At 38.1% G+C, this 17254-nt stretch overlaps 1 protein-coding gene across 1 annotated transcript in view; it reads left to right on the forward strand.

The window, feature by feature from the left end:
• The window catches only part of LOC122794922 (probable ATP-dependent RNA helicase DDX60), a 2165155-nt gene that overhangs the window by 51602 nt on the left and 2096299 nt on the right, over nt 1–17254 (forward strand). The gene's annotated exons all lie outside the window — the stretch shown is intronic.

Below are 17254 nucleotides of genomic sequence, written 5' to 3' on the forward strand. Positions count from 1 at the left end.
TACTCTAATTAAGGAGAATAAAGCTTGCATTGTTTAGATGTCCACAGACAGTTGTGTTTTTATTTGAAAAGGACTGAGGAATTTAAGAAGTCAGACCAACTCTTCATGGCTTTAGCCCAAAACAGAAGGGGTCAGGCAGTTTCCAAAATGACTACCTCCAGGTGGATTATTGGTTGTATTTCCTTCATTTATACTAGTCAAAATTTAGAACTTCCCAGACCAGTTAAGGCCCACTCCACTACGTCTGTTGCTACATCATCTGCCTTCTTGGCTAGACTTTCCCTTGATGACATCTGTGCTGCTGCAGCTTGGTTTAATCCTCATACCTTCATTTCGCACTACAAATTGGATTTCGTATCTAGGAACAGGGCTTCCTTCAGTTCCTCCGTGCTCTGGCATATCCTTCCTTGAGGCCACCCAGGGTACATAGTAGCTGGAACTCTGACCCTACTGTGAGGAATGATGACACGGATAGCATCAGATAAAGAGTTATGTATTTACCATAACTTGGCTTCTGTGCTATCCAATGTCGTCATTCCTCACATTCCCGCACTCCTTCCCCTTTCCTTCTGGTAGGCCTGATGAGGATGGAGTGGTTGGATCTGGTGGGAAGTTTTTGACTTCTGTTTCAGTTGTTGTATCTCTGCATTTTAGCTAATTTAGCAAACTTGATCTGAAGGTTAGAGGGTAGCAGGGGATTACGGGAAGAGTAGGAGCTTGAGCTCTGGATTGTCTGAGAAGTGGCTGGCTAGTATTCGAGGTGTGAGGAATAATGACACTGGATAGCACAGTTGTACATAACTCTTTCTTGTCTATGTGGGAAGAAAGGTTCATCTTTAATTCTACTTATGTGAATTGTTGGAAGGTTCAGTTTCAAAATGTTGAAAACTCATAACATCTAATTTCAAAACAGTGAGACCATAAGATCCAAAATTCAAAACATCTAAAACTCATAACATTGAATCTCACAACATTGAAAACTACAAAGCAAATATAAGTAACATCCATTCCAACTATAACAACACCAAATGAAAAAACACACCTTTTACTGCATTTCTGCAGGGGAGCAAACCCCCCTGCTCCCCCACACCCCTTGTAAATTAAATATACCAACTCCGAGATCGCACTACAGTGGGAAAAAGTTGATTTCCTAACCCCACTGTATTGCGATCACCATAAAGAATGTACACGTAATGTCTATATCATAGGTTCATAGATTAGTACTAAGCTAACTGCCCTTGTGAGCCATTTTTTAAGCCTAGCCAATTATCTCTTGTGAGATTCAAGCCCTGCACCTTGTGTTTGTAATGCAAACACCTTAACCATTAGGCCACCCTCCCAACCCTCTTGCTTACTCACTTACCTGTATGTCCTAAAAACATGTACATAGTGGCATAATAAACACTATATACAGATTAACAGAATAAACTATAACATTTACATGTTTGATAATACACTACTCAATTTTATACATTTTTGATGTTGTGAAATTCGATATTATGAGTTTTAGATGTTTTGAATTTTCGATCATGTGGTCTCGCTGTTTTGAAATTAGATGTTATGAGTTTGCGACGTTTTGAAGTGAAACCATTGGAAGTTATACAAATGTTACCTGAATGATATATGCATTTTCTGGACAGACACAGAGGAAAAATTGCAAGAACTTATTACTTATATTAATAATTCTATTGACTTTCTAAAATTTATGTATAGTATTACATATGAAAAAAATGAATTATTTAGATATTAGAATTCATAAGTTGAATGAAATGAGAGGGTCCAAATCTACTGTGTAGTGTAAGGATACATGTTTGAATACATTTCTATTCTATACAAGTGCTTACTAGTGCTCACCCTTGTTAAGCCACAGTGGTGTAGTGGTAGCATTGTCGCCTCACAGCAAGAGGTTCTCTCATTCGATTCTCAGCTGGAGCACCTTCTGTGTGGAGTCTGCATGTCCTCCCCGTGGTCGAGTGGCGTTCGAAAGACATGCGTGAATGGGCGTGCCTTCATTGAAGTTTGGGTGTTGGGCTGGCACTTTGGCACCATAAAAATCGACTGCCAATCATTAGTGGACTGGAGTTCTGCTGTGGCGACCCCTAACCGGGAAAAGCCAAAAGAAAACAACAACTAGCTCACCCTTATAAGCAGAAGAGAAATATATAGTTAAGGGTCAGTATGTGAGGATATGTAGAATGACTTCAGATTATCTAGATTTCCGTAAGGAGTGTGATAAATTAAAGTAGATGTTTATGTAGAGAAAATATCCCCTGAAATTAATTGAAGAAGTTAAGGCAGGAAGGAAGGATATATTTTCCTCCCTTTTATTTAAGAACAGTAGCACACCTGGACACAAAATTGATTAGAATAGTGTGGTTTTTAATCGTAAGAAGGATGATGAGGTTTAATATAAGTGGACTTTTATAGCAGATTTTAATGATGATATTAATATACTATAAACGGGTTGAGTATTAAGGATGTATTAGATCAGAACAGGAGTAAAAAGGAATAAGCTAAGTAACAATAAAATGGGAACTTTTAAATGTGGTACTTGTGCTCAATGCCCTTATATGTTAAACAGTGAGTCAGTATATATAAAAGGTTGGAGGCAAACATATTACAGGCAGAAATTATAACAACTATAGCTGTGTTGTTGTGATTAAATTGTTCAGTGTGAGAACTGTGACACTTTTTATATAGCAAAGACTGAGGGTAAGCTTAAAAGGAGAATTTACGAGCACCTTTATGATGTGAAAACTAAGAATGGGAAAAATGCATTACATAAACACACCTTGATTTGTACTCAAGCTGAATTTTTATTTTTTGTATTGGAAGAATTTCCAATTGATGTTGGGGGAGGGGGGAGACCAAAAGAGAATATAGAGAGATTTATTGGCAGCTTATAATGGAACTTGCAATAGAATCCAAAAGAACTCCAGGACTTAATGAAAATGTGTCTTTAGCCCCTATTTTAAAACTAAGAGCAGCTAGGTATATATTGAGTGTGTATCTGAAGCATGTTTTTTTACACCTTTTTCTTATAATCATATATATTCATATTATTGCATTTTTTTCATGTTTGACATGCATTTATTTTTTATGCATTTTATGTTTGGATCTCTCTGAGCCCTTTGTGTATCTGAGAGAGTTAGCTGTAATGTTGCTTTTAGGACACTAGATGGTAATTTAGGAAAGTGCTTTATGATAGTGTAATATATATATATATCTTGTTTTAGATATGTTTTTAGAGATCTTTGTAGTGATTATTTTATGTTTAAATATTTAGCAAATATATTTATAGGTTGTTATTAATGCTGATATGGTAATAGTTTATTTAATATACATTTTTTATTCCTTTTAGTTTTCTGTTTTGCTGATATGGTTATTTACTTATTTTGTGTTGCTATGACTTTTTATTGAAGGTCACTTGTTTTTAATTGTCAATTAACATGATAGGCTATGGGAGCTGGAGTATATAAACCCCAGAGTTGTGTAGTGTGCTATATCTGATGAAGTCTGTGAAACGGAAATTTGGTGATTTAGTTAAACATTTGTTTTTATAATAAAGTTTAATTTGGATTATCGGGAGTCGAACCTGGTTCCTCTGCAGTGCTTTTTTGCTTGGTTAGTGGTTGGTGCACTTTGTGTGGTTTAACCACTGTTTCCTTCTTAATTATATGTATATATATATATATATATATATATATATATATATATATATATATATATATATATAAAAAAATGTGTATATATATATATATGTATGTATAGATATATATATATATATATATATATATATATATATATATATATATATATATAAATATGTATATATTATATATGTGTGCTTGAGTGTGTGTGTGTGTGTGTGTGTGTGTGTGTGTGTGTGTGTGTGTATATATGGCAGTGAGCAGTGGTGTATGGGTAGAGCAGTGGTGGTGCAGTTCGTGTTGTAACCTCACAGCAAGAGGTTTTCTGGTTCAATTCTCAGCTGGGGTGCCTTCTGTATGGAGTTTGCATGTCTTCCCTGTATTTGTGTGGGTTTCCTTAGGTGCTCTGGAGTGTTTCTCCTCTCTGCAGAAAATGGGCTCTGTCCCAGTCAGACTTTTCTGGTAAACAAATGTTAAGTTAAATTAAAATGAAATATGCATGTGTGTGTGTGCACGTGTGTGTGTGTATATATATATATATATATATATATATATATCTGTATGTATATATATATATATATATATATATATATATATATATATATATATATGTATATATATTATAAAAAATGTCACTTCTTGGCATGTTTGCCCATTCAAGACTATCTTACAGTAAACTAAGAAAACAAAAGCCATGGGAAGAACTGAAGAAAAAGATTCCACTATGAGTGTTCAAAAGTGGATGTACTGAAGATTAGAATCCCTGAACTGCGTTCGCAAAAAAAAAAAAAAAAAAAGCAGGCCCTGAAACACTTTTTTAATTGTTTTTGCAGGGGGGAAACGTCCTCCCACACACACATACACCTCCCCCCTGAACTTATATATGCCAGCTCAAAGAAGGATGACATTTTTCTGGAAAGGGTATCAGTGCTGGCAGAACTTGACCGCAGTGATTTCCAGTGGTGGAACTCTAATCATCGGTGGTTGAATCTTGGGCAACTGCAGTGTGAGAGTTGTCTTCATCCACTAGTAGGGTAATGGAAGCAAAATCCTATGTTATTCACACAGAAGATAGAAAGCTTTATATAAGAAATTGAAGACGTTTGTAAAAGCAAGTCAATGATGAGATTCCATGGAGAAGAGCTGAAAAGTCTCAGCTAGTCCTGGCGCAAGAAAGTACGGTCTATAAGAACTTATTTTCAAAAGCTGTAGGAACAGACCCCTGAAGTCTTGTTTCCCAATGAAGTTGTCAAAAGCATAGCTAGGGTGGATTGAAGGGTGCAGCTGCCCATGGTGCAACGTGTTGGGGGGCATAGTTGTCTGATTCCATTAATACATATTGGCTTTTGAAAGCCGGTATTGCATTTGCAGTCACACCTGAGTTCTGTAGCTTCCAGTGTGATCTAAACAAATAGCAAATGTTTGCTACAGTTTAAAACCTTTGTTTTTTAATTTTTTTATTAAAACCTGAGTATTGCAGCACTCTGTGCAGAGTCTAAACAGTTGTAACTGCTTGCAACACTATAGTAAAAACTTTGCTACAATTTAAAAAGAAAAAGCATCTTTTTTATTAAGAAAAATGTGAGGAAGGAAGAAGGTTGCAGTGTGGTGCAGAAATGAGACCTGATTGGTTCTTGGGACAGGAGTAAGGGGGGTATATCTGGCCAGGAGTGGACTTTTTTTTTATCTTTAGTTGAAGGGCTGTTGGAAGGATGGCCATGGTGGTGCAGCGGTTAATGTTGCTGCCTCACAGCAAGAGGTTCTCCAGTTCAATCCTCAGCTGGGCTGCCTTTTGTGGAGAGTCTGCATGTCCTCCCTATGGTCACGTGGGTTTCCTCCGGGTGCTCCGGTTTCCTCCCACATCCCAAAAACATGCTGTAGGTGGATTGGACACTCTAAGTTGGCCCTAGGTGTGAGTGTGTGCATGTGTGTGCCTTCTGTGGAAGGTTGGATGCCAGGCTGGCAACTCAACACCATAAAAACTCCACCGTCAATCATGAGTGGACAGATGATCTGCTGTGGTGACCCCTAACTGGGAAAAGCCGAAAGAAGAAGATCAGGAGCTGTTGGAGGGTTGACAGGTACTGCAGTATTTCATGCAGAAGTGCTTTTTTTTTTTTTTTTTTTTTTTGAAGAGATGAACAGGTGGGGCACAGCATCATGGGACCAGCACAGGGCACTGGTTGAATTAGCTATGCCTTTTAGTAGACCAATAGCATAATTTGCTACCATAGATTGTTAAGGTTTTGGGACAGACTCGAGTACATTTTTATGAGCTTCTACTAGGCTACGACTAAGATCTTGCACCTTGTTTTATAGGTTCCTAGGTTCATAGGTTTATACTAGGCTATCTGCCCTAAGGCATTTATAAGCCTAGCCCAAATTATTGTGGCTTACGCCACCCCTTATATGAAAAAATACTGTGCCCATTAGTTTGTTGTGCCTCTGTCCAGCAGTGACCCAGAGATGATTCCCGGGGTAAACCTACGATCTCCCATCCACAGGTCTAGATTTCTCTTGAACAGAGTCAGCGAGGTGCTCTGCCTCACATGGACCGGGATTTTATTCCACAGCATAGGGAGTCTCTGAGTGATAAATCTATCCCTCCAGCACGTCCTATTTAAGTCTAGCGATTTAAGTCGCTTGCTCTAGTGGTTTTGGTGGATTTGGATTTTTTGAGGTGGAGCATGTCCATTAATTCCGGGTTGGACATGGCCTTGTATGTCAGGCACATGTCACCTCTGAGCAGACGGTATGCGACTGAATAGAGCTGGAGTTTCTTCAATCTGGCAGCATATGACAGATTTTGGAGTCCCTTTATCCTTTTGGTGAGGAACTTTTGGGGTCTCTCCAATTGCTGCAGATGTCGGGTGAGATACATCCCGAATGGGGCATTGTACTCGATCATTGGTCTGATAAGTGAAGAGTACAGGGGAACAATGACCTCACTAGATCTGGATGTGAATCCCTTCATGATCAGGTGGGCAATGTAGAAGGTCTTTCTAACCACTTTAGCAATGTGAGTGTCAAAAGAAAGGCCACTGTCAACCTGGGTCCCCAGGTCCCTGATAACCTCTTCTGTGCTTAGTGGATTGCCACCTATATGGTAGCTTGGGGTTACCTTGTTTTTCCCGAAGGGTATGACTATACATTTTTTGGCGTTTAACTTCAGGCCATGGCTCTGGCACCAGCTATCTGTTTCCGTGAGTCCCTTCTGAAGGATATCCGTGTCCGATGCACTTTCCACTATGGCGCCCAGTTTGCAGTCATCTGCAAACTTTGTCAGCCAAAGTCCTCCCATGTTGGCCTGTACTTCTGAGAAGTAGATGCCAAACAAAACCCATGTCATCATTTAATAGTTTATCTTTTTTTTCTGTTAAGCCTCTTGGACAGACTATTCGGTACATTTTATGACTTTCCCTAGCCTGATTTGCCATTGCAACCATGACTAAGTCCTTGCAGCTCTTTTGAATTTTAATACTTTGTTTTTTTTCTGTTTAAATGATAAACTTTCCCTTTTATTGAACAAGTTGATATACGCCTAATAAGGTTACTGTAGATCATAAGTTTACCTTTGTGATTTTTGAGTATTATAGCTTTGTTATATTAATAGATGTTGTCTTAGATTATACTTTCAAATGTACTTTGATTGTCTGCTGGTTCAGAAGTTTAACTTACTTGTTTTACTAGGTTTAGTTACAGCCTGCAGACGTGCCTGTCCCATATTTTTTATTTTTATGATTTTTTCTTTCTAAATATTTAGCTTTATGGTTTTAGATGCTGTTTCTTTTGCAGATTTTTGTTATAGTTATTTTTTTAATTAGAATTTGTCTTTTTACTCCAGGGGACTCCTGTTTGCCTGCCATTCTTTTTGTGGCAGCATGGTTGAATCCTTTGTCTCCTTGATTTCTGGGAAACTGCAGAGTGCCAAAAGTCATTGGTTGGGATGCATGTCTCCTTTTGTTGTGCAAGTTAATGTAGGGAGCCATGTGAGACTTATAGTAAACTGTCACTAGCCTATACTGAAAGATGATCTCGACAGGTGCAGTGGCTGTTGGACTTCCATCCCCATTCGTTAGGAAAGACTAGCGATTCTCCTGCCTTTACATGGGTTTTGCTTATAATACAAGGAAGATTAAAAGTAAGTCTGGCATCATATTGGACTGACTTTGTTATGTTGATTTGGAGTTCATCTCAAAAGCATGGCTAGATGAAAACAGCAAGCCTTATGCAGTTGCTGCACTTCTGATTGGTCTCCAGGTTCTACTGAGCTCAGGGAAGGGTACTGTTGTTGTGGGTCCATGTTTTAAACCTTGCCTTGAACTGAACCAGGCTGACATTGGCTGCACCAGCACCTTTGAATACATTTTTGGTAGTAGGGATAAATTGCAGATTTCTGCAAGAACTTACTGATATCCTCGTTGAACTAGTGCATGGATCCCCAATTACTTATTTTGTGGATTTTAATGCTTGAGGTGATGACCCAAGTCTTCTGAATTGGATCTGGAATTAGATTTCTTTTGCCATGTCCTTGATGTATACAGCGAATATAAAACGTTTACACAACCTGTTAAAATGCCAGGTTTTAGTTATATAAAAAAGTGAGACCACAATAAATCATTTAAAGACTTGTCCCACCTTTAATGTAACCTATAACCTGTACAATTTAATTGAAAAACAAACAAATCTGTTAGGGGAAAAATATTAAAAAAAAAAAAGTACAATATGCTGGTCGTGTAAGTGTGCACACCCTTAAACTAATACTTTGTTGTGTGTGCACACCCTTAAACTAATACTTTGTTGAAGCACCTTTTGATTTAATTACAACATTCAGTCTTCTTGGGTACACACCTGCCATCAATTAAAGAAACTCTGATTAACCCCAAATAAAATTCAGCAGTCCTAGTAGGATTTTCCTGACATTTACTCAGTTGCCTGCTACAACAAAAGCCATGCTTCACAGAGAGCATACAGAGCATCAAAAAGATCTCATTGTTGAAAGGTATCAGTCAGGAGATGGGTACAAAAAAATTTCCATGGCATTAGATATACCATGGGACAAAAACATTTCCATGGCATTGGATATACCATGGAACACAGTGAAGACAGTCATCAAAAAATGGAGAAAACATGGGACTACAGTGACGTTGCAAAGAACTAGATGTCCCTCCAAAGTTGATGAAAAGACAAGACGAAAACTGGTCAGGGAGGCTGCCAAGAGACCTACAGCAACACTAAAGGAGCTGCAGGAATTTCTGGCAAGTACTGGTTATGTACTACATGTGACAGCAATCTCCCATATTCTCTATATGTCTGGACTATGGGGTAGGGTTGCAAGACAGAAGCCTTTTCTTACACAGAAAAACATCCAGGCCTGGCTAAAGTTTGCAAAACAATACATCAAGTCTCCCAAAAGCATGTGGGAAAATGTAGTTTGTATAAGCAAATGATATTTTTTATGTACACAGGTGTTTACATATATATTTACATATCATTTTTCATTTGAACATTCAAAGTACATTTTTTCATTTAAATATTTGAAGTATTCATTTAAACATTTGAAGTGTTATTTTAATGGAATCAGGAAGAGATGTCACAAGGATTTCTTTATTTAATGGATGTAATTTCCTTTTATTATTTATCTGAAGAAGTTTGTTTAATTTGAACAGATGAAAGGGCTAATATTAAAACAGTTAAGTGGATTTGCCGACTCTTGTCTTTTTCATTTTGGTTAAGTTAAGTTTGTGTTTTTTTCCGATTTCAGCAGTTTGTCATGTGGGAAAATGTGCTATGGCCTGATGAGACTAAGGCTGAACTTGTTGGCCACAATTCCAAAAGGTACATTTGGTGCAAAAACAGCACTTCACATCACCAAAAGAACACCATCCCCACGGTGAAGCATGGTGGTGGCAGTATCATGTTTGGGGTTGCTTTTCTTCAGCTGTAACTTGGGGGTTTAGTCAAGGTGGAGGGAATTATGAACAGTTCCAAATACCATTCACTTTTGGCCCAAAACCTTCAGGCATCTGCTAGAAAGGTGAAGACGAAGAGGAATTTCACCTTTCCACACGACAATGACCCCCAAGCATACATCCAAATCAACAAAAGAATGGCTTCACCAGAAAAAAATTAAAGTTTTGGAATGGCCCAGCCAGAGTCCAGACCTAAATCAATAGAAAATCTGTTGGGTGACCTGAAGAGGGCTGTGCACAAGAGTTACCCTTGCAATCTGACAGAGTTGGAGCACTTTTTTCAAGGAAGAGTGGGCAAATATTGCCATGTCAAGATGTGCCATGCTGATGGACTTCTACCCAAGAAGACCGAATGCTCTAATTAAATCTAAAGGTGCTTCAACAAAGTATTAGTTTAAGGGTGTGCATACGCAACAAAGTATTAGTTTAAGGGTGTGCACACTTATGCAACCAGCGTATTGTACATTTTTTTTATTTTTTATATTTTTTTCCCTTAACAGATTTGTTTGTTTTTCAATTGAATTGTACAGGTTATAGGTCACATTAAAGGTGGGAAAATTTTTGAAATGATTTATTGTGGTCTCATTTTTTTATATCACAAAAACCTGGCATTTTAACAGGGGTGTGTAAACTTTTTATATCCACTGTATGTTTGGATGCTCAGTGGAGTTGGTAGAGGAATCAGCCGTGTGATCAGCCCACTCTTTGGTTCATTTCAGGGCATGCCTACCACCAATTGTCCTTCTTGATACTAAGCTCATCCGGTATAGAGACTTGAGTAACATTGGTACTGGTGTTGTAATGCCCTTATTACATCATCTACTGTGTAAATATATCACTGAAATCCTAGACTTTCTTGTCACATTATATGATAAGGCTGTGGCTCCAAGCTCGATTCTCTTTGCATCCCAGATTTATTGCTTATTGAGAATCATATTTCAATCATCAGCTTCATCCTGTGCTTAAATTAGGGTAGTGGCTATATCACCATTAGATAAGGACTTGCAAGGATAAATTGAGTCTGGATGCTTTAATGTTTGGCATACCGACAGTGCTGTCACATAAGAAGACACTTTATTTGTCCAGAGAGAGAGAGATCTCAAGTGCAACTAATCATGTGGCAGATCTTTTTTGTGTGATGAATGTGTTGTGCATCCTACCTGTCTCAATGCTTATAGAGCCACTTTTTCCTCTCAGTGTAAGAGATCTATGTGCTTTTTGTGGATATGGTTGACAGGATTAAGCAATCCTTCTAACATAATCTGGGCTTAGTATGTTGCAAGGGTTCTATGCTTAACACTTTCTTATTTTAACTATGTTGAGGCTGGATCTGACAGTTATGATGAGGCCATTAAATTGTGGTTTTGGGTTTGAACTTTACCACTTGTGAATGTGATCGTGGTCTAGCTAGACTGATCAAATCCTGCCCTGATGTCTTAGGACCTGTAGTTGTCTAAAGATGCCTTATTGACTCCTATTCTTAGAAAGACACCTAAAGGCCCAAACCCTCTGGAGAACTATCACCTTCCTTTTATAGGTAAGGTTACTGAGAACACGGAGTATATACCAATATTTTCTTATCTTATTATATTATGTTTCCTGACCTCTTTAACCTGGGTCACTCTGTTTTTAGATCAGGGCACAGTAGTGAGACAGCCATTATATACCCTAATCCTGGCCTCACCTATCACAATGAACACAAAGATAATTCTGTCCCACAGACTTCTTTAACCCAATAACAGCCAATACCCAACCCTGGTGAGCTAATTTTTGTTGCAGTAAATGTTAAAAGCATAAGAAGTAAAACTGTTGAACTACATGCCTGGATTACCCAACATAAGCCTGACATTCTCGCTGTTACTGAAACGTTGCTTAAACCTAGCATAAACAGTTCTGAAGTTATACCTTCTGGCTATAATATCATCAGTAATGACCATAATGACCATGTAAAGAGGAAAGGTAGTGGTATTGCTTTAATATTTCCCCAACACCTACCACATTTCCCCTTACAGCAAGCAATACCAAAATTCAGTTTAGCAGAGCTTCTTATTACTTCCCTCAAAATAAACAATTAGAAACAAATATGTGTTAATACCGTGTATATCCCTCCTGGTGACAATTCAGTTATACTAGAAGATATCCTACAATGGATATCCATAACATTTCCACAAGAAAAAAATTATTTTTTTTTATTTAACATTTGTTGACTGGGAATGTCTGACTAGGACAGAGCCTATTTCAGTGGAGGCCCGGGGAGAAATGCTCCAGACGCAGGTCTTTGGAATGTGGGAGGAAACAGGAGTACCTGGAGGAAACCCAAGCAAACGCAAGGAAGACATGCAGACTCCGCATAGAAGGCACCTCATCCAAGAATTGAAGCGAAGAACCTCTTGCTGTGAGGTGATCACACAACTAATTAACAGCCCCACACATTATAGCAAAACATCAAATTCCCTATTAGATTGGATCCTAGTGTCAGACCCTAGCAAATACTCCATCATAGGTACAATGTCAGACTCGCTCAGTGATCATCTGCCAATCTATACAACCTGACATCTCACACGTCCATTTAAACAGCATGTTAATAGCATATTTATAAAGCAACAGTCAACTTTTCCAAGTTAAACCCAGGTTTACACTATCATCTAATAAATGGAACTTCCTAAAAATTCTCCTCTTACATGATGCTGTAAATGAATTCAATACAACTTCTCTAAATATCCTAAATAGCCTTGCACCTCCTAGAAGGAAGAGACTAAAAACAAATAATGCAGTTTGACTATCCAAAAAGAGTCGAATGCTAATGCAGGATAGAGAAAAAGCATGGAAAGAATGGCGAAAACATACACCACCTCAGTATCTTGAAAACATCAGAATGCTTCACAATCATACAAAAACACGACAAAAAATTATACTATAATAACTTCCAGAATAATACTAAACACAACCCTAAAAAATATGGGTGATCCGTTAAAGAAATCTTACATCCCAGCCAAAAATTCAACCCAAACCCCTCTCCCAATAATTCACCACTTGAAACTGCAATACAGTTCAACTCTTATTTTATAGATAGTATAGCATCTCTAACTGAGAATTCCTCAACATCTAATCCCAACCCTGTCCAACAACCATGTATCACCACATCCACTTTCACCTTCAAACCTGGGACTACATCCTGTATAAAACTACTCTTAAACAAATTTAAACCGTGCTCTTTTTCAGCTGATGACCTTTCAAGCGATTACCTAAAAGTAGCACCCAGTAGCATTGTGTATCCTGTCCCAGTCCTTATAAATAGATCAGTTCAGGAATTCCATGTTCCTTCTCTCTGGAAAAAGTCACACATTATCCCTCTGCACAAAGGAAGAAATTCAACAGACATTAATAACTTTAGACTTATAGCAATCTTATCTCCTTTTGCCAAAATACTTGAAAAATGTATTCAAAAACAATTGCTACACTATCTCCTGCAAGAACTCCTATTCCCAACACAACATGGATTCCATCCATTCTACAGTACTAGCACTGCCTTTTTAACTTATATAGATACTGTCAATAAAGCTAGAGGTAATGGCAAGGTAGTCTCTTCAGTATTGTTAGACTTGTCTAAAGCCTTTGACACAGTTTGTCGCAGCAAACTTCTACTTCAAATGTCCTCACTAGGTCTCTTTCTCAGCCCACCCTTTTGTGTTTCAAAAGCTACATGTCCAGTAGGTATCAGTTGGTAAAATGGCACTTAACACTCTCTCCTTACCTCCTTGTCACCACCAGTGTACCACAAGGCTCTATCCTTGGTCCCTTTCTCTTTAACATTTTCAACAACACCTTCTACACTTCCATACAACAGGCCACCCTGATACAATACTCAGATGATTCCACTCATTTTCACATCTGACAATGTGGTACACCTCCCAAAAAATTACTTGGGAAGCTTTTACAGCCAGTGAAACATGGCTTCATAACTCATAACATATGCTCAACCCAGTAAAGACCAAACTACTACTTTTTCCCCCAAATCCCTCTCTCATGAAAAAAAAAAATTAAAGTCCTCTCTCTTGATAATACAACCGTTGAAGACACTTGTCATAGCAAATTATTAGGGGTGATAGTAGATGATTTATTTATTTTATTTATTTACATTTTTTTACCGGGAAATTCCGACTGGACACAGGTCCTTTTTCAGCGGATGCCCGGGGAGAAAAGCTCCACATCATGTACATGATAATCTTACATTTGACCTGCATGTATAAAATTGCATAAGAAAAATGCATCAAAACATAGGAATGCTTTACAGAGCCAAAAACTGTCTCACCGATACAACTAAACCTACACTTGCTACTATTTGTCTCCTCCCCACTCATCTTCATAGCACTCCAGTCCTCAAAAAAGTTAAAACATGAACAATGCTATAACAAAGTTGCTAAATTTGCAGCAAATACCTCATTCAGAATCCACCACTGTATAGCACTAAAAAGCCTAAATTGGTTAGAACTGCCTCATCAACTAACATATTAACAGCGTCTTACAACCTATAAAATATTCAGCATCCATCTGCCTGTCCAGCACTAAAAAACATTCTACATAGCTATGCTCCCAGTCGGTCACTGTGATTCAGTGGCCAAAAACTCCTGTCTGCCTACAAACCTCTCACATCTGCTGGGCATTGTCTGTACTCGTACAAGGTTGCTGAGGCCTAGAACTCCTTACCTATATCCATCAGGTCAGTACCTTTCCTTCCATCTTTTAAAACCACTATGAAAGACTTCCTAGCTAAAATCTGGCTCTATTTCTGCTCAAAACCAGGAAAAACCATGTCCCTAAATGTGAACAAGTACCTTTTCATTCCTTATACCTCCTTACTCTCCCTTCTTCATTCATTTCCTTACTTCTATCAGATTCATTTCCCTGACTTTCTATCTAAATATACCATAAGCCTGTTTTTCCCTCACTTCATATTACAAATCCCTGTTTGTATTAGACTAACTTACCTTTAATTTCTCTACAAATTGTCTAAAATGTAATTTTTTTTTAATATTAAATGATTGTCATATAACTTGTATCGATTCTTAACCAATGTTTTTATAGCATGTCTTCTTCTTCTTCTTTCGGCTTTTCCCGGTTAGGGGTCGCCACAGCGGATCTCCTTGTCCGCTCATGATTGGCAGTGGAGTTTTACAGTGTCGAGGTGCCAGCCCGGCGCCCAACCTTCCACAGAAGGCACACACATGCCCACACTCACACCTAGGGCCAATTTAGAGTGTCCAATCCACCTGCAGCATGTCTTTGGGATGTGGGAGGAAACCGGAGCACCTGGAGGAAACCCACGTGACCACAGGGAGGACATGCAGACTCTGCACAGAAGGCACCCCAGCCGAGGATCGAATCGAAGAACCTCTTGCTGTGAGACGTCAATGCTAACCACTGCACCACCGTGGCTGCCCCTGTTTTTATAGCATGTCTAATTTGTTATAATTATTTAAACCGCAAATGTTTTTGTTTTATTTTTGAAGATTGTAAAATTATTGTTCTTAAAATGTTTTTTGTAAATATTTTCAGATTTTCTCCCCAGGCCACCACTGAAAATGGGCTTCTACCCAGTCAGACTTTCTCGTAATCAGATGTCAATAAATAAATAAGTAAATTATTCAGGTTGTTAATGATTTTCCTATGGCCAGAAATAAAAGATTATATTCCTTTCTGGTTTCCCCTTATCTCTCAGCAACATTTAACCCTGTGGACCATACCATTTTGATCAAACAACTTAATGTTTCTGCTGTGGCTTCACTGACAGTGTGCTCAGCTGGCTTTCAACTCACCTTTTTAGGTCATTGCATTGCATGGTATCTGGGGTTAATGCCTTTATGAGCCACCGTCTGGAGTATGTGTCACCATATGGCTTGATTTTGGCACCATTGTTGTTTTTAGTGTATATGCTCTCACTCATGTCATTCTGAGAAGAGGTGTGTCTTATCATTCCTATACTGATACCACTCAGTTTTATGTTGCTTTATTAGGAATCTGTGTCTGATTTTTCCATACTCAAAGAATGCCTGAAGTCTTGCTATGAATGATGGATAATTAACTTATTCTTACCATAAGATAAATTCTGCTGATGCATGCCACTGTATGTCCTTTACTTCTTCCTCTTTGTTCTCTGTTATATATTTGCAATAAGTAAGAATTTATTTCTGAGGTCAGAGATCTTGGTCTGATCATTGATAACACGCTTAAGAACTGGATGTCGGTTGTTGTCAAGACTTTTTACTTTCCTTTATAGAACGTTTCACTAATTCTAAAATTCATAACATCATCAGATTTAGCTGTACTGCCTTATACACTGATGAAGTCAGGACAACACCTTGTGCAGTGTCCTTTACCTTGGAATGTCAGAAGGAGGTATGTCATGATTTCAGAGAGTGCAGAACTTGACAGTGAGGCTGTTTACTTCCCTACTTGCAAGATTTGCACTGGCTGACCAGTAGTTACAGATCAGTTTATAACATACTTCTTCCTACCTTTCAGGCAGTGCACAATTCCAGTCATATCCATTTGAAAGAGTTGATGGTTCACTATGTCCCTTCCAGGTCTATCACGTCTTCAGGATGGGGGGGGGGGGCTGCTAGCCCATTTAGTTTTTTGTTTTTGTTTTTTCTTTGTGTTGCATCCTCTTGACCTATTGATAACAGTTTTTGTTTTGAATTTGGTTTTCTTTTTATCAATACAGTGCTTACTTACTGTTAATGAACAAATAAGAGTAATGTCCTGCTTGTACATCTGATAGCCTTCTGGAGTTTCTGGTCATAGTAGCATTTTGCTTCTGATGATTTTATAGCTTCTCCTTTACCCTTTACTTCACTTCAGGGAGGAATACTGTGGATTAAGTATGTACTTTTCTTTTCGGCCTTCTACTCCTTGAAAACTGTGATGGTGAGAGGCTGTCTTTGCAGTGGAGTATTCATATGCTCCAAAACAGTAAGATGGTAGCCATTATAGTTTTGCTGCTGCTCTTGTGATATTTTTTACTGTATAGTAGTCTTCACATATCATTTGATTGCAGATATACTTTATATGACTGAATTCCCACTTGTGGACAGTTCGCATCAGTTCCAGATTTTCTTTGAATTTCTGACAGTTGTTATACATGACAATATCAGGTATTCATTGTCTCAAGAAAGTAGACGGTAGGAGACTTCTAAGATGGCCGCACACTGATCAACAGGTTAATTTCAGCTTTCCTAGTCTGAAAAAAAGAAACTGAGAGATAAGGCCCAGAAACTGCAAGTTTTAGTAAATTCAATTATGGGCCAGTAAGTACACTGCCTGGATGCCAGCAAAGAAGAAACTTAGAGAACTTGAAAGAAAATCAGCTAGAAAAAGAGTAAACCACCTTGTTTTAAACCCAAACAAAACTAAACTCCTGTTATTTATTTCTAAGAAAACCACCCCTTAAACAAGACTGAATTCTCTATACATTCCCAAAACAAAACTATTATCGAGGTTATGTCCCGTACAAAACTAGTAGGCATCTTCTTAGATTAAAACCTAATTTTTGACCTGCTTGTGCACAATACTATCAAAAAAATGTCAAACATTGGGTATCCTCTGTAGACATCAACACTTTCTTAGCCAATC

Source organism: Protopterus annectens, chromosome 2.part1, assembly GCF_019279795.1.
Source record: "Protopterus annectens isolate FY-2018-M chromosome 2.part1, PAN1.0, whole genome shotgun sequence".
Lineage (NCBI taxonomy): Eukaryota > Metazoa > Chordata > Ceratodontiformes > Protopteridae > Protopterus > Protopterus annectens.